The sequence below is a fragment of the Oncorhynchus mykiss genome, chromosome 12 (assembly GCF_013265735.2).
Source record: "Oncorhynchus mykiss isolate Arlee chromosome 12, USDA_OmykA_1.1, whole genome shotgun sequence".
Classification (NCBI taxonomy): Eukaryota; Metazoa; Chordata; class Actinopteri; order Salmoniformes; family Salmonidae; genus Oncorhynchus; species Oncorhynchus mykiss.
Window position 1 is genome coordinate 63,825,607 of NC_048576.1, and position 20,474 is coordinate 63,846,080.

A 20,474-nucleotide genomic window follows, 5' to 3' on the forward strand; every position below is an offset into this window, starting at 1 on the left:
TCCAGACCTGAATCCAATCGGAGAATCTGTGGAAAGAACTGAAAACTGCTGTTCACAAATGCTCTCCATCCAACCTCACTGAGATCGAGCTGTTTTGCAAGGAGGAATGGGAAAAAATTTCAGTCTCTCGATGTGCAAAACTGATAGAGACATACCCCAAGCGACTTACAGCTGTAATCGCAGCAAAAGGTGGCGCTACAAAGTATTAACTTAAGGGGGCTGAATAATTTTGCACGCCCAATTTTTCAGTTTTTGATTTGTTAAAAAAGTTTGAAATATCCAATAAATGTCGTTCCACTTCATGATTGTGTCCCACTTGTTGTTGATTCTTCACAAAAAAATACAGTTTTATATCTTTATGTTTGAAGCCTGAAATGTGGCAAAAGGTCGCGAAGTTCAAGGGGGCCGAATACTTTCGCAAGGCACTGTACATCTAATTGCAGATAGCCTACAGTAACCTGGACAAGATGCAGGCAAGATGTAAAATGAACGATTTATCAGCTTGCTTGGTTCAAATTCACTGACTGATTTATTCTTGTAATGATTGTAAAATGGCACCGGAGCAGAAGAAACATGTGGTTGGCGCAGTGGTTAAGGGCGCTGTACTGCAGCGCCAGCTGTGCCATCAGAGACTCTGGGTTCGCGACCGGTGCCTCTTTGATTGACATCATGGGAAAATCAAAAGAAATCAGCCAAGACATCAGAAAAAAATTGTACATCTCCACAAGTCTGGTTCATCCTTGGGAGCAATTTCCAAACACCTGAAGGTACCACGTTCATCTGTACAAACAATAGTGCGCAAGTATAAACACCATGGGACCACCCAGCCATCGTACCGCTCAGGAAGGAGACGTGTACTTTGGTGCGAAAAGTGCAAATCAATCCCAAAACAACAGCAAAGGACCGTGTGAAGATGTTGGAGGAAACAGGTACAAAAGTATCTATATCCAGAGTAAAACAAGTCCTATATTGACATAACCTGAAAGGCCGCTCAGCAAGGAAGAAGCCACTGCTCCAAAACCGCCATAAAAAAAGCCAGACTACAGTTTGCAACTGCACATGGGGACAAACATAGTACTTTTTGGAGAAATGTCCTCTGGACTGATGAAACAAAAATAGAACTGTTTGGCCGTAATGACCATCGTTATGTTTGCAGGAAAAAAAGGGGGGGGGGGGGGGGTCTTGCAAGCTGAAGAACATCATCCCAACCATGAAGCACGGGGGTGGCATCATCATGTTGTGTAAGTGCTTTGCTGCAGGAGCGACTGGTGCACTTCACAAAATAGATGGAATCATGAGGTAGGACAATTATGTGGATATATTGATGCAACATCTCAAGACATCAGTCAGGAAGTTGAAGCTTGGTCGCAAATGGGTCTTCAAAATGGACAATGACCCCAAGCATACTTCCAAAGTTGTGGCAAAATGGCTTAAGGACACCAAAGTCAAGGTATTGGAGTGGCCATCACAAAGCCCTGACCTAAATCCTTTAGAAAATTTGTGGGCAGAACTGAAAAAGTGTGCGAGCAAGGAGGCCTACAAACCTGGCTCAGTTACACCAGCTCTGTCCGGAGGAATGGGCCAACATTCACCCAACTTATTGTGGGAAGCTTGTGGAAGGCTACCCGAAACGTTTGACCCAAGTTAAACAATCTAAAGGTAATGCTACCAAATACTACTTGAGTGTATGTAAACATCTGACCCACTGGGAATGTTAGTTAAATAAATAAAAGCTGAAATAAATTGTTTATTCTCTCTACTATTATTCTGACATTTCACATTCTTAAAATAAAGTAGTGATCCTAATTGCCCTAAAACAGGGAATTGTTACTAGGATTAAATGTCAGGAATTGTGAAAAACTGAGTTTAAATATTTGGCTAAGGTGTATGTAAACTTCCGACTTCAACTGTAGCCTATTGCTGAAATGCGCTGAATTAATTGAGGAACACGATAACGCTCAGGATTTATGAACGGCCTGTGCGGCAATTCACAACGTCATTGGCGATCAAAGATCATTCTATCAAGGCGTCACTACAGATCCGGGTTCGATCCTGGGGCTGTGTCGCAGCCGGACGTGAATGGGAGACCCATGAGACGGCGCACAATTGGCCCAGCGTCATCTGGGATAGGGGAGGGTTTGGTCAGCTGGGAAGTCCTTGTCCCATTGCCCTCTAGCGCCTCCTTGTAGCAGCCGGGCACATGCACGCTTACTTCAGGTCACCAGCTGTACAGTGTTTTCTCTGACATATTGGTGCGGCTGGCTTCCGGGTTTAGCAAGCAATGTGTCAAGAAGCAGTGCGGATTGGCGGGTCGTGTTTTGCAGGACGCATGGCTCTCGACCTTCGCCTCTCCCGAGTCAGTACGGGAGTTGCAGCGATGGGACAAGACTGTAACTACTAATTGGATGTCACAAGAAAAAAATATATAATGAAAAAATTATTCTAAGTTCTAAAGTTCATTCTAACATGACTAAATATCAGTTTAATTTGCTCTGAAATCTTTACATAGTTGTGCAGCCAAGACAATAAGGTGGCGCAGCGCCACTCTTATTTGTGGAGAACTTTGGGGACCATATCTTTTAAAACGCTTTAAATGGGCACTTCCGGTTGTTGTGGACATTGTGTATGCAGTGTGTGTTTGTATGTGTGTGTTGGAGAGTCAGTGTAAGTATGAATGTGTGAATGTGTGGGTAGAGTCCAGGTTGTGTGCATAAAGTCAATGCAAGAGAGTTATTGCAAAAAAGGGTCAATGCTGGTTGTCTGGGTTGCCATTTGATTAGCTATTTAGCAGTCTTGTTCAGAAGTCTTATGGCTTGGGGGTAGAAGCTGTTCTGGGTCCTGTTGGTTCCAGACTTGGTACATTGGTACCGCTTACCGTGCAGTAGCAGAATGAACATTCAATGGCTTCGGTGGCTGGAGTCTTTGACATGTTTTGGGCCTTCCTCTGACACTGCCTGGTATAGAGGTACTGGATGGCAGGGAGCACTACCCCCTGTAGCGCTTTGCTGTTAGATGCCAAGCAGTTGCCATACCAAGCGATGATGCAGCCAGTCAAGATGCTCACAGTGGTGCAGTTGTATAACTTTATGAGTATCTGAGGGCCTATGCCAAATCTTTTCAGCCTCCTCAGGGGGAATTGGCGTTGTCGTGCCCTCTTTATGACTGTGTTGGTGTGTTTGGACCATGATAGATCCTTAGCGATGTGGACACCGAGGAACTTGAACCTCAGGACCGGCTCCACTACAGCCCTGCCGATGTGAATGGGGCGTGCTTTGACTTCCGTTTCCTGTAGTCCACGATCAGTTCCTTTGTCTTGCTGACATTGAAGGAGGGGTTGTTGTCCTAGCACTACACTGCACTACACTGCCAGGTCTCTGACCTCCTCCCTACAGGTTATCTCAACGTCGTCGGCAAACTTAATAATGGCGTTGGAGTCGTACGTAGCCACACAGTCGTGGGTGAACAGGGAGTACAGGAGCGGACTAAGCACGCACCCCTGACGTGCCCTGGTCTTGAGGGTCAACGTGGCAGATGTGTTGTTGCCTACCCTCACCACCTGGGTGCGTTCGTCAGGAAGTCCAAGATCCAGTTGCAGAGGGAGGTGTTCAGTCCCAGGGTATTTAGCTTAGTGATGAGCTTCGAGGGTACTATGGTATTGAACGTTGAGCTGTAGTCAATGAACAGCATTCTCAAGTAGGTGTTCCTTTTGTCCAAGTGGGAAAGGGCAGTGTGGAGTGCAATAGAGAGTGCGTCATTTGTAGATCTGGTGGGCCGGTATGCAAACTAGAGTTGGTCCACGATGTCTGGGATGATGGTGTTGATGTGAGCAATGACCAGCCTTTCAAAGCATTTCATGGCTACAGATGTCATTTAGACAGGTTACCTTGGCGTTCTTGGGCACAGAGACTATGGTGGTCGGATTGAAGCTATGTAGGTATTACAGACTGGGTCAGGGAGAGGTTGTAAATGTCAGTTCAGTGAAGACACTTGCCAGCTGGTCAGTGCATGCACTGAGTACGCATCCTGGTAATCTGTCTGGCCCTGTGGCCTTGTGAATGTTAACCTGTTTAAAGGTCTTACAGTGACTCCATTTTTTTTATTAGATATGAAGATAAAAAGGGTCGGTCCCCATTTCAACCCAAGACCTTGGTGTTCCTCCTAATATTGAAAATAGTTTTATATCATATATCAAATCAAATCAAATGTATTTGTCACATACACCAACATGTCACACTTTTTCACCTGGCACGATCACTTTGCCTAGCACAGGAGGATGGTGGCAACTTAATTGGGGAGAACAGGCTCGTGGTAATGGCTGGAGTAGAATGAGTGGAATGGAATCAAATACATCAAACACATGGTTTCCATCTGATGCCATTCCATTAGCGCCGCTCAGCCATTATTATGAGTCGTCCTCCTCTACTCTAATATGTTGGCATGCATATTTTTTGTGGTATGTATGATGTCTGACTTCCTCATTGGTTTGTCTCAGGGGAGAGGTGCACTCTATATGATACAGACTATATGATACAGACCTATATATATCCCAGAGTGTAGTGTATGGCAACATTGTACAAATGACATAGGCCTGATATGAGTATGGAAAGTGACTAAGCTGTTCAACTTTTCTGTGTTATCACATCTGGTTGAATTGTGTTTTTAAATGGTCAAATAAATGAAATCAAAATATATGCTGTACCTGGATCAGTTTTCCCAGAGTGGTGTCTCTACAGCGGATACTGTACTTCCAGTTCTTACTGCTCTTCTTCCCCCCAAACTCCTCAAAGCCACTTGGGGGTGAACCATCGACCCTGGACCACAATGCACCTCTTCCCTGAGACAAACCAATGAGGAAGTCAGACATCATAAGCAACCCTGGACCACAATTCTCCTCTCCTCTGGGACAAACCAATGAGGAAGTCAGACATCAACCAGCAAATCTGAACCACAATGCACCTCTCCCCTGAGACAAACCAATGAGGAAGTCAGACATCATACATACCACCACAAATTAAAACCATGCAAAGTCAAATAGACTGTAGTACACATGCCTAACTGTGATTGAAACCTCGGTTTCCTGCACATCACAATACTGTGTTAACCCACTAAATGGCTACAGATCTGGGCCCGTATCCACAAAGGCTCTCATAGTAGAACATTTATCTGGTTGATGGGTAAAAAGCTATGCATGATGCCTTTAGTCATAAAAGTCACACCTACTCGACAGATATTTAGGACACTTCATGAGCTGTCCTAACCAGTTATGAGTTTCAGCAGGTGTCTTGGTAATAGAAAAATGCAGTGAGTCAGTGGTTCATAATTGCCACGTGCAATTACTTTGGAGTTGTTAAAATAATGTTTTAATATTTCTACATGATCAATCCATAAATAATCTAGACCTACTGTACATGTAACAGTATCTCTTGAGCATTTGGCAATGATTTCAAGAGGCCTATTTCACAACTATATGCCTAAGTTTTTCTTTTGATTCTTTATTTCCCTACATCATGTTATTTCAAGTCACCCCCCCCCCCAAAAAAAAATTGGGCATGCCTATAAATTGGGCAATTGACGGCATCTTGGGCTTACTGTTGACTTTGTGTTAAATTAAAATTCTATACCTTTATCTGCAAGTGACTTGATGCCTCCTTTGGCAGAGAGATTCAGAGTTGTTAAATGGGAGTGACAAGTGTGTTGATATAAAGGTAATCTTGTAAAAAATTATGCTTTATACAACCATCAGAATTGGTAAAAAAAAATGTAAAAAATGCTTGCCAACATATTAGAGTAGGCAACAGTGGAGGCTGCTAAGGGGAGGACGGCTCATAATAATGGCTGAACGGCGCAAATGGAATGGCAGCAGATGGAAACCATGTGTTTGATGTATTTGATTCCATTCCACTCCAGCCATTACCACGAGCCAGTTCTCCCCAATTAAGGTGCCACCAACCTCCTGTGGTTGGCAAAGTGATTGTGCTAAGTGAAAATTATATGCAACTCTTTACCATTGCAACATTTGATATAGGCTACAGTCACATTCACCATGGTTGCGTGTTACATATAGAGTTCACAGCTGGTAATGCCTCATCGCGATTGGTTATTCCCCATAATTTGCAACAATGCTGTAGTCAATGAATAGCATTGTCACATATGTGTTCCTTTTGTCCAGGTGGGAAAGGGTAGTGTGGAGTGCAATAGAGATTGCATCATCTGTGGATCTGTTTGAGCGGTATGCAAATTGGGGTGTGTCTAGGGTTTCTGGGATAATGGTGTTAATGTGAGCCATTTCCAACCTTTCAAAGCACTTCATGGTTATGGATGTGAGTGCTACGGGTCTGTAGTCAATTAGGCAGGTTGTCACTATGGTGGTCTGCTTGAAACATGTTGGTATTACAGACTCAATCAGGGACATGTTGAAAATGTCAGTGAAGACACCTGCCAATTGGTCAGCACATTCCCAGAGCACACGTCCTGGTAATCCGTCTGGCCCCGCAGCCTTGTGTATGTTAACCTGTTTAAAGGTCTTACTCACATCGGCTACAGAGAACGTGATCACACAGTTGTCCGAAACAGCTGATGCTCTCATGCATGTTGCTTGCCTCGAAGCGAGCATAGAAGTAACTTAGCTCGTCTGGTAGGCTTGTGTCACTGGGCAGCTCGTGGCTGTGCTTCCCTTTGTAGTCTGTAATAGTTTGCAAGCCCTGCCACATAAGACGAGCGTCAGAGACGGTGTAGTATGATTCAATCCTAGCCCTGTATTGACGCTTTGCCTGTTTGATGGTTCGTCACAGGGCATAGCAGGATTTATTGTAAGCTTCCGGGTTAGAGTTCCGCACCTTGAAAGCGGCAGCTCTACCCTTTAGCTCTGTGCGAATGTTGCCTGTAATCCATGGCTTCTGGTTGGGGTATGTATGTACAGTCACTGTGAGGACGACGTCCTCGATGCACTTATTGATAAAGCCAGTGACTGATGTGGTGTACTCCTCAATGCCATCGGAAGAATCCCGGAACATGTTCCAGTCTTTGATAGCAAAACAGTCCTGTTGTTTAGCATCTGCTTCATCTGACCACTTTTTTATAGACCGAGTCACTGGTGCTTCCTGCTTTCATTTTTGCTTGTAAGCAGGAATCAGGAGAATAGAGTTGTGGTGCGATTTACCAAATGGAGGGAGAGGGAGAGCTCTCTGTACGCGTCTCTGTGTGTGGAGTACAGGTGATCTAGAATTTATTTGCCTCTGGTTGCACATTTAACACGTTGATAGAAATTTGGTAGAACTGATTTAAGTTTCCCTGCATTAAAGTCTCCGGCCACTAGGAGCGCCGCCTCTGGGTGAGTGGTTTCCTGTTTGCTTATTTCCTTATACAGCTGACTGACTGCGGTCTTAGTGCCACCATCTGTCTGTGGTGGTAAATAAACAGCCACGAAAAGTATAGCTGAAAACTCTCTAGGCAAGTAGTGTGGCCTGCAATTTATCACAATATACTCTACTTCAGGCGAGCAAAATCTAGAGACTTCCTTAGAATTTGTGAATCAGCTGTTGTTTACAAATATGCATAGACTGCCCCCCCCCCCCTCGTCTTACCGGAGTGTGCTGTTCTATCTTGCTGGTGCAGTATATATCCCGCTAGCTGAATATCCATGTCGTCATTCAGCCACGATTCCGTGAAACGTAGGATATTACAGTTTTTGATGTTCCATGGTAGGATATTCGTGATCGTACCTCGTCTAATTTATTGTCCAATGATTGCACGTTGGCGAGTAGTATTGACGGCAATGGCAGCTTTCCCAGTCGCCTTCTCCGGGTCATGACCAGGCATCCGACTCTTTGTCCTCTGTACCTGCGTCGCTTACTCTTGCAAATAACGGGGATGTCGGCCCTGTGGGGTATTTGTAGAATGTCTTGTGCGTCGTCCTGAACCTTGCTGTTGGGAAACCACATTAGTGTTCAACTTTCAGCAGTTGAAAATGCACCTCCCCTGACTTCACTCCTCGACTAAAGTCTGTTGCTTTTGCCATACCACTCAAATGAGCCCTGTGACTTTGTGCTATATAAGCTAGTGACAACCCTGCAGCAGGGTGATGACTCTGTCACGTCCTGTCTCTCATGGAAAGTCTCTGTAGCAGGGCGATGACTGTGTCCTGTTGAGAGGAGTTCAGCTCCAGAACGATGGTCATCCTACCCAGGGACTCAGCCATGCACACCTCCCTCTAGTACCACTTCTCCCGGGCCTCCGCCCTGCCACAACGCACCTGCTCCTCCTGTCTCCTCAGAAAGTCCTAGAGCAGGGATGTGCTTTCCTTCTCTTGCCTCTGCTGCTGGGCTAGAAAGTTGGTAATGGAGGAGCCCTGGGAGCTGGAGCAGAAGTGACGGCGGATATGACGGGACCGGAGCAGGGCAGGGGTTAGGCTGTAGAGTGGGAGGGAGGAGCGGACAGGGGTGGGATCTGACAAAGGTGTAGAGACGGAGGGAACGGGCGTGGGGTAGTGGAAGTGAGGAGAGGAACTGGGGTGCGCTTCGGAATGCAGGCAGTGATGAGGTTGCCATGGGGAACGAGGAGAGGCTTCTGCATGCTGGTTACTAGGGTTGGGCTGCTGGTGGTCTCCATGCCAATGGTGTCACCAAGCATGTCATTCATCATCTTATGAGAGAGACAGAGACAGACAGACAGACAGATAGAGAGAAAGAGAATGTTGAGATAAGAGGGTCTTGTATTGAGGTGTTTTGACTATGATAATGTGGTTCAAATTCGCTAGTTAGCTAACCAACTAACAACTGTCACAATGTATTTATTTGTTGTTTATTGTGCAGACGAAAATATAGTTTTAATAATCCTATGATTTTAAGACAACTGTTTGTTTTGCTCACATCAATACAATTCTGATCTTTCATTATAGATTGTAATAGTATTTCTAAACTGTGCAGACTTTTTCCTGTTTCTCCAGTTTTTGCCTCCAGCACCTTTGCTAGCTAATCAGCTCTGGCTGTGCAGTAGATTCTGCTATTATCTACTAATATTTCTCAAGTTAAGGTTCCCGTGAGACAAGACTGAAATATATGTTATCTCTGTGATTATACAGTACCAACTACTTACACAGAAATAGGCTGCATATGTGGCTGTTTCTCTCAATGCTTATGACGAGGGAAAAGTTTTAGTCTTTCAATTAGATATAAAGACATTTGCATACAAACCCCAAAATCAGCCACTGTTGCAGTATTTGCATTCTCTGACCTGCGGCTTCACAACAAGCTGAAGAGAAATGGTTGCATTATTTACTAAGCATGTCTGTGCAAGGGATTCACTGCTGGCAATTGTGGTGACGATACCAGTGTGCACAGGCCTTGCACGAGGGCAGAGATGCAACGCAGACCCTGATCAAACTGCCACTTTCCTTAGATTCCTACTGCTGCGATGGCCAAGTGGTTTAAGCATTGGAAATATTCTCCATTGTTGTCTCCCCGTACAGTTTCTAAAACTGCTCGCAGCACATTGACAAACCAGTCTTTATTTGTAGCATTGGTGACTTGATATTGATGAAGTGCTTAATGCATAGACTTGTCCTTTGATTCAAGTGCTCAGAATATGTATTCCTTGAAAAACAGTTCAAATTGGCTCGTTCAGTAGATAGTCGAGTCTTTACAGAAGTAAAATGTACAGAATGAGATAGCCGACTGGTTAAGAACTGGTTTTTAAAATACCATGCTGCGATGGCCGAGTGGTTAAGGCGTTCGACTTGAAATCCAATGGGGTCTCCACATATCCTTGGTGACATGATATGGATAATGTCCTTAATACATGGAATTGTCCAGTGATTCAGGTGCTCAGAGTATATCTGCCTTGACAAACAGTTAAAATAGTCTCTTCAGTACAGATACTGTTGTTTGTGTTAGATTTATGATGGAAAATCTGAGAGCCAGGTGGTTAAGTCCTTGAACTTGAAACCCCATGGGGTCTCCCTGCTCTTTTTTAAATCTTATTCTCAGTGAATAGTCCACTTGTACTTTCTCTGCACATAGTTTTTTGACTTGCACATTAAACTTCCAACCTTCACAGCTTTGGAAAGGACCGAGGTTAATTGGCGCAATAAGAGCAAAATGTTGTGCCATCAAGTTTACCATTTTTCACCAATGATGTCTGTTTCCAAATCCCAATCCCTTTACTTGCATTCCAACAGCTGCAATGGCCGAGTTCTTTGGACTTTGGACCTGAATTTCAATGGGGTCTCCCCACCCATGTTCTTAACTTGCTTGAAGCATATAGCCCACTTCTGCTTTCTCCTCATCAATTTCCTTAGATTCCTGTGATGGCTAAGTGGTTTAAGCATTGTAATTGAAGTCCAATGTATTCTCCCTGTACAGTTTTCAACTCTGCTTACTGGGTGATGATAAAGTAGACCTTTAATAATTGGGTCTATCTCCTTTGAATTTAAATTGTCCTTACTTTATGTGCTCGTCCAACGATTGAAGTGCTTAGAAAATTGCTTCTTTTTAAAAACTTTGCTTGAAAAAAAATCCAACTAGGCAGTTACATTTGGATACTTTTGTACTTGTGTGAGGTACCTCAGAAAGCTGTGATTGCAGAATGGTTAAATCGTTGGACTCAAAATCCATGGGGGTTGCCCAGTGCAGGTTTGAACCCTGCGAGCAGCGCTTTGACAATCCAGTCTTTATTTGTAACATGTCATTGGGGACTTGATATGGATAATGCTTGGACATGTCCTTTGATTCAAGTGCTCAGAATTGATCTTCCATGACAAATGTTTCAAGTAGGCTCTTCAATAGCAATAATCTGGTCACTTTAGAGGTAAAATGGACAGAACGAGATAGCGGACTGGTTAAGGGTCTGTCGGTAATAGGAGAAGCTGTGATGTCCGAGAGGTTAAGGCGTTGTACTCGAAATGCAATGGGGTCTCCCCGCGCAGGTTCGAACCCTGCTCACAGCGCTTTGACAAACAATTCTTTATTTGCAACATGTCATTGGAGACTTGATATGGATAATGTGTGCTAAATGCATGGACTTGTCCTTTGATTCAAGTGCTCAGAATATTTTTTCCTTGACAAACAGTTCAAACAGGCTCTTCAGTAGAAGGTCTTGTCTTTACAGAAGTAAAATGTACAGAATCAGATAGCCGACTGGTTAAGGCCTGGTTTTTAAAGTAGCAAGCTGCGATGGCCGAGTGGTTAAGGCGTTGGACTTGAAATCCAACGGGGTCTCCCCGCACAGATTTGAACCCTGCTCACAGCGCTTTGACAAACCAATCTTTATTTGCAACATGTCATTGGAGACTTGATATGGAGAATGTTTGCTTAATGCATGGACTTGTTCTTTGATTCAGGTGCTCAGAGTATATCTGCATTGGCAAACAGTTAAAATAGTCTCTTCATAACAGATACTGTTGTTTGTATTAGATTTATTATGGAAATTCTGAGAGACAGGTCAGTATGTCCTCAGACTTGAAACCCCATGGGGTCTCTCTGCTCTTTTTTAAATCTTATTCTCAGTGAATAGTCCACTTGTACTTTCTCTGCACATAGTTTTTTGACTTGCACATTAAACTTCCAACCTTCACAGCTTTGGAAAGGACCGAGGTTAATTGGCGCAATAAGAGTAAAATGTTGTGCCATCAAGTTTACCATTTTTCACCAATGATGTCTGTTTCCAAATCCCAATCCCTTTACTTGCATTCCAACAGCTGCAATGGCCGAGTTCTTTAGACTTTGGACCTGAATTTCAATGGGGTCTCCCCACCCATGTTCTTAACTTGCTTGAAGCATATAGCCCACTTCTGCTTTCTCCTCATCAATTTCCTTAGATTCCTACTGCTGTGATGGCTAAGTGGTTTAAGCATTGTAATTGAAGTCCAATGTATTCTCCCTGTACAGTTTTCAACTCTGCTTACTGGGTGATGATAAAGTCAACCTTTAATAATTGGGTCTATCTCCTTTGAATTTAAATTGTCCTTACTTTATGTGCTCGTCCCACGATTGTGCTTAGAGTGCTTAGAAAATTGCTTTTTTAAAACTTTGCTTGAAAAAGAAATTCAACTAGGCAGTTGAATTTGGATACTTTTGTCCTTGTGTGAGGTAACTCAGAAAGCTGTGATTGCAGAATGGTTAAATCGTTGGACTCAAAATCCATTGGGGTTGCCCAGTGCAAGTTTGAACCCTGCGAGCAGCGCTTTGACCATCCAGTCTTTATTTGTAACATGTCATTGGGGACTTCATATGGATAATGCTTGGACATGTCCTTTGATTCAAGTGCTCAGAATTGATCTTCCATGTGTCATATATACATATATTCATACACATAGCTCATATATTATACAGCGCCAAACTTATCCGCTTGACTCAAGTCATTGCACGCACCCCTGTCCAAACAGGAAGCACCCTACCCCCAACCTTAAACTGCCCCTCTCAGTTCTCCCTACCTCACGATCCCCTGACACACAAATACCTTCTTGCATAAACACACACACTCCATTCCCCCCTCTACTGGTCGGGTGCCCAGAGCAGAAGATTCTGCTGTGCACCATTGGGGCTCCTGCTCTGGCTGGAGCAGGTCCGCCTCCAACCCTTCGGGACCATTCAGAAGCCGACACGACAAGACTCCACCTACATCATTCTATGTATAAAAAATGTTGTAACCTTTGTCTAAGCCCTTTTTCAGCTAACTCCATTTGAGCTATATGAATCAGGTCCGTGCACGTTAAAACTGCAGGACAAGATATCTTTTGACTCAATAAACTGCCTTTTTGTTACAACTGAAATCCACTCTGTCCAGCGTCCATGATTTGGTCTCACTCTCCTGTAAGTTAATCATCAACAGAGGTAGCAGAGGATGGTTTAAACATCTGAATTCGATCTAGGACAAGTTGATGTGAGAGAAGACAAATCATTGGGTGCAAACCAAACGGAAGGGTGACCTCTCGCTAGGAGTCATCGGCCATTCAACTTGCCTCAGGAGACTGATCAGAGCGCTCGACATAAAAGGTAAGCAGAGCCTGTTAAATCAAAATCTGCATATTGTATCTTAGCCTACAACCAAATTTGGTATGAATTTGAATTGCTGTTAAATTGCTTTTAAGAAATCAAGGCATGGTTAAAAGATATCTTGCGTAAATAGAGACTGGTTAACTGAATCTGCATGTAAAATATCCTATTGAATAAGTGGTATACTGTTTAATTGGTTATGTTAGAGGTGTAGTTAACAGATAATTAACTGAATCTGCATGTAAAAGATCCTATTAAATAAGTGGTATATTGTTTAATTGGTTGTGTTAGAGGTGTAGTTAATTAATAGATCGACTGAATCTGCATGTAAAAGATCCTATTAAATAAGTTGTAAACTGTTTAATTGGTTATGTTAGAGGTGTAGTCGAATAGATATAGTACATGTAAATTTGGCGTTCCACAAGACAGAGATCGGGAATGAGGTGATCATTGCACATCAAACTATAATTAATATAACCAGATTTGACGTTCCGCGAATTTGTTGTGCCCTATTCAGACAAAACATTTGTTGGGGAATGATTGCCATACTGTGAATAGATAAACGGTGTAATATTGACGGACAGTGAGCTGAATACTGTTCTTACCAGTCGCCGAGCTGTGAGTTAACCCAGCCGCCGTGCTGAATGCTGACTGGTTGTTATTTTTCCCTCTTTCTGCTGTCGGTATTCCCCAAGAGATATAATTATTCTGACAATTGTTATAGAACCGTTTGAATTAACTAATATATTGTTCCAAAAGGTGATTGCTGAATTATTTTTTGAAAGTATTTAAATAATTCACTGAACAAATCCGAATAAAAAATACCGGTTCCCAAAGTGATAAAATTATTCTGACAATTGTTATAGGATCGCTTGATTTCTCTAGTATATTGTTCCAAAAGGAAATCACCAAATCATTTCTAGAAAATACCTAAATAAATCGTTGAACAAATTCAAATAAAATACAGGAGAAACACACACGTGGTTGGGCGTCACATACTGATAACCCCCTTTGTATGCGAGGGTGGGGGTGGAAGAGATAAGTTTGTGCCGACACCGCGAGTACGTCCCTGGTTTCGACCAGGGACGGGCTAAGCATACAACGATAGAAATAAACACCACATAGATTGAATATACCTAAATAACGCATTATACACATTATCAGACGAACTAGATAAAATGTCTGCAGCCACCACGCCCAAACTCAAATTCAATGACTTTTTAGATCAGAGCATGATGGATAGAGCTGGAGGGAAAGAACACTATAACAAAATAAAGTCGGTATGGGAGGGAATAAAATTAAAATGGACCCAGGCAGGTTACCTTAGCGGAGCCCCTCCTGTTGAGGAGCGGCTCAAAGCTATGCAGAGAGAGCTACAGGAAGACGTAGGGAAAGCAACGGCAAGTGAGACAGAGAGGAACAAAGCTCATTTGTTCCAAAAGAAAGGGACAAGAGAGAAAGAACGGGCAGAAGCAGAGTTGAAGGTAGGGACATGGGCTATAGAGGAGTGTAGGAGGGTGCAGCCCAAAAAACAAACCAGACATGATGTGCGTGGCTACTGTGGCGTCGGGGGATGTTAAAGCCCCGCCTGCGATCTTGCCCACGGCTCCCCCTGAGGCCGCTTCTCCCTCACTATACCCAAAATTGTCAATGGAGGCAGTTCAACCCCCGCCATACTCAAAGGGACAAAATCACCGGAGCCCGTCACACAACCCATTCCACGGTAACAACCCTTTCCTCACCAGGGCACCTCCCGCAATACAGGCCCCAGTCCTAAGCATACAGGCAGGCCAGCTCAATGGGGCTATGAGCTTCTGAATAACAGGAGGGCAGATAGAGTGAGAGCAACTCCCCACCACCAGCACTCCACATCCAGGGAACACCTCCCAGAAGCGAGAACACCAATGCAAGGAAGGAGCCTTCCCCGGAAACTCTGCCGGTTCCCTCCTGATAGATCTAGGAGGCTCGGTAGGCTCTGGAGCTACAGGTGGGCGTTTCCTACCTCAGCCACGAGAGTCAGGCAACAGAACAGGACAGCAACAGAAAGACACCCACCAGTTCAGAAATAGACTGTGAAATACAACACTTAAGGAGAGAATTAAGTGAATCAATAGCCCAAGCGAAGGGCCTGATGAATAATGAAGGCAGAGGGATGGGTGAGTACCACATCGAAGGCATGATGAAGGGAAAGGTGACTGACATGACCGAAACACAGGGGGCGACCGCCACCCGGAAGTCTGCCAGGGTGGCTGGACTAAGATCTAAAGGAGTGACCACCAGAGAAGACTGGGACCTGGAACGGGGTGGAGCCAGCATGTATCCCCTACGCCCAGCAGCTGATCCACGCTACGTAGAGTACCAACCCTGGAAAATGACTGACCTGACCACACTGATGGAACAGATGCCCAGCCTACATGGAGGAGCCTCCGCATGGCTACACCAGCTGCAGACTCTGACCTCCGGTCTGGATCTCTGCCTAGGAGACATGAAAGCACTACTAGCCAGAGCCACCAACCATGGGACCATGAACGGCAGCATGACAGCAGCCGACCTCAGAGACCAGCCACCCACCCTGCCCCTAGATCGTTTCAGGACCATTTTATGGGATGAACTGCGCAGATCTTACCCTACTGAAGGGAACTATGCCACTCTGTCCTCCTTCACTATCAGGACGTGGAGGAGCACCAGGGAGAGGAAGAGGAGGACCCCCACCTCTACACTACAGCCCACCAGAACCTAGCTATATGCAGCAGGAACAGACGGAATACAACCACCCAGGATCCAGCCACATGCAGCAACAGCAAAATATGGCAGGGAACGCTATGCCCTGGCAATGAAGATGTCCCCCACCCGCTGCAGGAGAAGAGAGCCAACTTACTGAAAAAAAAGAAGAAAAAAAAAACATTTTTACCCAAACCAATGAACCTCCTCCCACCCGGATCATCAACAGGTTTTGCACAACTGACAACAGATCTATCTGCGGTTGGATGTTTCTGTAAAAGACTAATTCACCTCATCCGTCCTTTTCCAGAAACAAGAGGGGGAGGAAGCAGAAAGAAGAAAGAACAAAGAACAAAGAACAAAGGACTAGTGGAACTAAAGACCCTTCAAAAGGTCTCGCACATCTGGTGGCACCCTCAAATTAAAGTAATGACTGACTTATTTTGCGACGTAATGACTGACTTATTTTGTGACGAATGCAACATTTGTGGCAGCCACAACTCAAATAAACCATATCAAACACCAATGGGCTCATACCCAGTACCTAATGCATGTTTTCAGGACATTAGCATAGATTACACAGATATGGGTGTAGACAATGTAACCAAAGGGATACGCTATCTTTTAGTCATGGTTGATAGGTTCTCCAAATGGGTTGAGGCAATGCCAACAGCAAAAGAGGATGCCACGTCAGTCATCAAGTGGCTACAAACCAAACTAATACCCAGGTATATTGACAGTGGCTCACATTTCAGTAACAAACACCTAAGACAGGTGGAAGAAAGATTTGGCATAACCCACAGATTTGGATCTGTGTATAGGCCCCAATCTCAAGGTCTGGTGGAACGTCAAACCAAAAGTTGAAAGCTAAGATAGCTAAAGTGTGTGCAGGTTCGAAGTTGACATGGGTTGAAGTCCTGCCTCTGGCACTGATGGCTATGAGAGCCTCACCAGGAGCAGGCACCCATCTCTCTCCTCATGAGATAATGACTGTAAGAGTCATGCCTGGTCCACCAAGGGAGGGAGGTCATATGACCGCTCTTGATGTACAACAAATTGTAATGTATGATTATGTGAAAAAACTGACGGTTCTCTCTGCAGCACTCTCTACCCAGGTTCACAAGGTCCAGGAGGGGGAGCTGCCGGGGGACACGCCACCACTGAAGGTAAAAGTTGGAGACTGGGTGAGGGTTAAAGTCCACAAGAGAAAGTGGCTGGAACCCAGGTGGACTGGACCGTACGAAGTGAAGGAGGTTACTTCACACTCAGTCCAGGTCAAAGGTAAATCAGGCGCATCTTGGCACCACCTTACACATTGTACCCCAGCCCCAACTCCTTCCAGAACACTGACTGAAGTCTGAGCTGATTTGAGCAGCCTAATTTGATACCAAATTAAGACACTCCTGACTCAGGTGATGGAGTATCAAACTCCATCTCCCCTGACAAAGGAACCTCGCCCAGTTAGAGGGATATTTCTCTCTCCCTAGGCAAGGCTAGGAATATCTGGGCCTTTGTTTGTGATATTCCTACTGATATTTGAGGTGTCCCTGGGCACGTTCACATGGTTAATAGAACAACTATCACACCCTACCACATCACGTACACTTACCCAGTCCCCTATCCCTGACACCATCTCTAACATCACTCACTCGAATCACTCCCGTCCCAAACGCAGAATTACATCTACAGACCAACAATGCACTCCATACAAGGTTAGAAGCACCACCTTATTGCCTAGTTTCGCTGCATAATAGAGGGGGTTTTTGTTTTCATCATATCCTCCTTCTCGTTTCTGCTATAGTTTTCACGTCTTAAAAGATATGAAGAGGGGGATTTGTCATATATACATATAGTCATAAAAATAGCTCATATATTATACAGCGCCAAACTTATCCGCTTGACTCAAGTCATTGCACGCACCCCTGTCCAAACAGGAAGCACCCTACCCCCAACTTTAAACTGCCCCTCTCAGTTCTCCCTACCTCACGATCCCCTGACACACAAATACTTTCTTGCATAAACACACACACTCCATCCCCCCTCTACTGGTCAGGTGCACAGAACAGAAGATTCTGCTGTGCACCATTGGGGCTCCTGCTCTGGCTGGAGCAGGTCCGCCTCCAACCCTTCGGGACCATTCAGAAGGCGACACGACAAGACTCCACCTACATCATTCTATGTATAAAAAATTTTGTAACCTTTGTCTAAGCCCTTTTTCAGCTAACTCCATTTGAGCTATATAATTCAGGTCCGTGCACGTTAAAACTGCAGGACAAGATATCTTTTGACTCAATAAACTGCCTTTTTGTTACAACTGAAATCCACTCTGTCCAGCGTCCATGATTTGGTCTCACTCTCCTGTAAGTTAATCATCAACACATGACAAAGGTTTCAAGTAGGCTCTTCAATAGTGTTAACCTGGTCACTTTAGAGGTAAAATGGACAGAACGAGATAGCGGACTGGTTAAGGGTCTGTTAGAAGCACCACCTTATTGCCTAGTTTCGCTGCATAATAGAGGGGGTTTTTGTTTTCATCATATCCTCCTTCTCGTTTCTGCTATAGTTTTCACGTCTTAAAAGATATGAAGAGGGGGATTTGTCATATATACATATAGTCATAAAAATAGCTCATATATTATACAGCGCCAAACTTATCCGCTTGACTCAAGTCATTGCACGCACCCCTGTCCAAACAGGAAGCACCCTACCCCCAACTTTAAACTGCCCCTCTCAGTTCTCCCTACCTCACGATCCCCTGACACACAAATACTTTCTTGCATAAACACACACACTCCATCCCCCCTCTACTGGTCGGGTGCACAGAACAGAAGATTCTGCTGTGCACCATTGGGGCTCCTGCTCTGGCTGGAGCAGGTCCGCCTCCAACCCTTCGGGACCATTCAGAAGGCGACACGACATGACTCCACCTACATCATTCTATGTATAAAAAATGTTGTAACCTTTGTCTAAGCCCTTTTTCAGCTAACTCCATTTGAGCTATATAATTCAGGTCCGTGCACGTTAAAACTGCAGGACAAGATATCTTTTGACTCAATAAACTGCCTTTTTGTTACAACTGAAATCCACTCTGTCCAGCGTCCATGATTTGGTCTCACTCTCCTGTAAGTTAATCATCAACACATGACAAAGGTTTCAAGTAGGCTCTTCAATAGTGTTAACCTGGTCACTTTAGAGGTAAAATGGACAGAACGAGATAGCGGACTGGTTAAGGGTCAGTAGGAAACAGGAGAAGCTGTGATGACCGAGAGGTTAAGGCGTTGGACTCGAAATCCAATGGTGTCTCCCCGCGCAGGTTCGAACCCTGCTCACAGAGCTTTGACAGACCAGTCTTTATTTGCAACATATCATTGGAGACATGTTATGGATAATGTGCTTAATGCATGGACTTGTCCTTTCATTCAAGTGCTCAGAATATTTTTTCCTTGACAAACAGTTCAAATAGGCTTTTCAGTAGAAAGTCCAGTCTTTACAGAAGTAAAATGTACAGAATCAGATAGCCGACTGGTTAAGTTCTGGTTTTAATGTAGCAGGCTGTGATGGCCGAGTGGTTAAGGTGTTGGACTTGAAATCCAATGGGGTCTCCCCGCGCAGGTTCGAACCCTGCTCACAGCGCTTTGACAAACCAGTCTTTATTTGCAACATGTCATCGGAGACTTTGATTCAGGTGGTCAGAATAAAATTCCTTGACAAACAGTTCAAACAGGCTCTTCAGTAGAAGGTCTAGTCTTTACAGAAGTAAAATGTACAGAATCAGATAGCCGACTGGTATTTAATGTAGCTAGCTGCGATGGCCACGTGGTTAAGGCGTTGGACTCGAAAACCAATGGGGTCTACCCACGCATGATCGAACCCTGCTCACAGTGCTTTGACAAACCAGTGAAGTAAAACGTACAGAATCAGATAGCCGACTGGTTAAGGCCTGGTTTTTAATGTAACGCTATCTCGTTTGCAACATGTCATTGGAGACTTGATATGGATAATGTCTGGACTTGTCCTTTGATTCAGGTGGTCAGAATATAATTCCTTGACAAACAGGTTCTTCAGTAGAAGGTCTAGTCTTTACAGAAGTAAAATGTACAGAATCAGATAGCCGACTGGTTAAGGCCTGGTTTTTAATGTAGCAAGCTGCGATGGCCGAGTGGTTAAGGCGTTGGACTTGAAATCCAATGGGGTCTCCCCGCGCAGATTTGAACCCTGCTCACAGCGCTTTGACAAACCAGTCTTTATTTGCAACATGTCATTGGAGACTTGATATGGATAATGTTTGCTTAATGCATGGACTTGTTCTTTGATTCAGGTGCTCAGAGTATATCTGCATTGGTAAAGAGTTAAAATAGTCTCTTCAGTACAGAGACTGTTGTTTGTATTAGATTTATGATGGAAATTCTGAGAGACAGGTCGGTATGTCCTCAGACCTGAAACCCCATGGGGTCTCTCTGCTCTTTTTTAAATCTTATTCTCAGTGAATAGTCCACTTGTACTTTCTCTGCACATAGTTTTTTGACTTGCACATTAAACTTCCAACCTTCACAGCTTTGGAAAGGACCGAGGTTAATTGGCGCAATAAGAGCAAAATGTTGTGCCATCAAGTTTACCATTTTTCACCAATGATGTCTGTTTCCAAATCCCAATCCCTTTACTTGCATTCCAACAGCTGCAATGGCCGAGTTCTTTAGACTTTGGACCTGAATTTCAATGGGGTCTCCCCACCCATGTTCTTAACTTGCTTGAAGCATATAGCCC

The 20,474-nt window shown here is 44.3% G+C and overlaps 5 non-coding genes across 5 annotated transcripts; all 5 read left to right on the forward strand.

The window, feature by feature from the left end:
- Positions 1-10,860: 10,860 nt before the first annotated feature.
- Positions 10,861-10,942, forward strand: trnas-cga. The gene has a single exon. It is a non-coding gene; the product is annotated as a tRNA-Ser (tRNA).
- Positions 10,943-11,162: 220 nt separating this feature from the next.
- trnas-uga lies at positions 11,163-11,244 on the forward strand. The gene has a single exon. It is a non-coding gene; the product is annotated as a tRNA-Ser (tRNA).
- A 7,718-nt stretch (positions 11,245-18,962) lies between these two features.
- On the forward strand, positions 18,963-19,046 carry trnas-cga. Its single transcript has one exon. It is a non-coding gene; the product is annotated as a tRNA-Ser (tRNA).
- A 215-nt stretch (positions 19,047-19,261) lies between these two features.
- trnas-uga lies at positions 19,262-19,343 on the forward strand. The gene has a single exon. It is a non-coding gene; the product is annotated as a tRNA-Ser (tRNA).
- A 512-nt stretch (positions 19,344-19,855) lies between these two features.
- Positions 19,856-19,937, forward strand: trnas-uga. The gene has a single exon. It is a non-coding gene; the product is annotated as a tRNA-Ser (tRNA).
- The last annotated feature ends 537 nt before the right edge of the window (positions 19,938-20,474 follow it).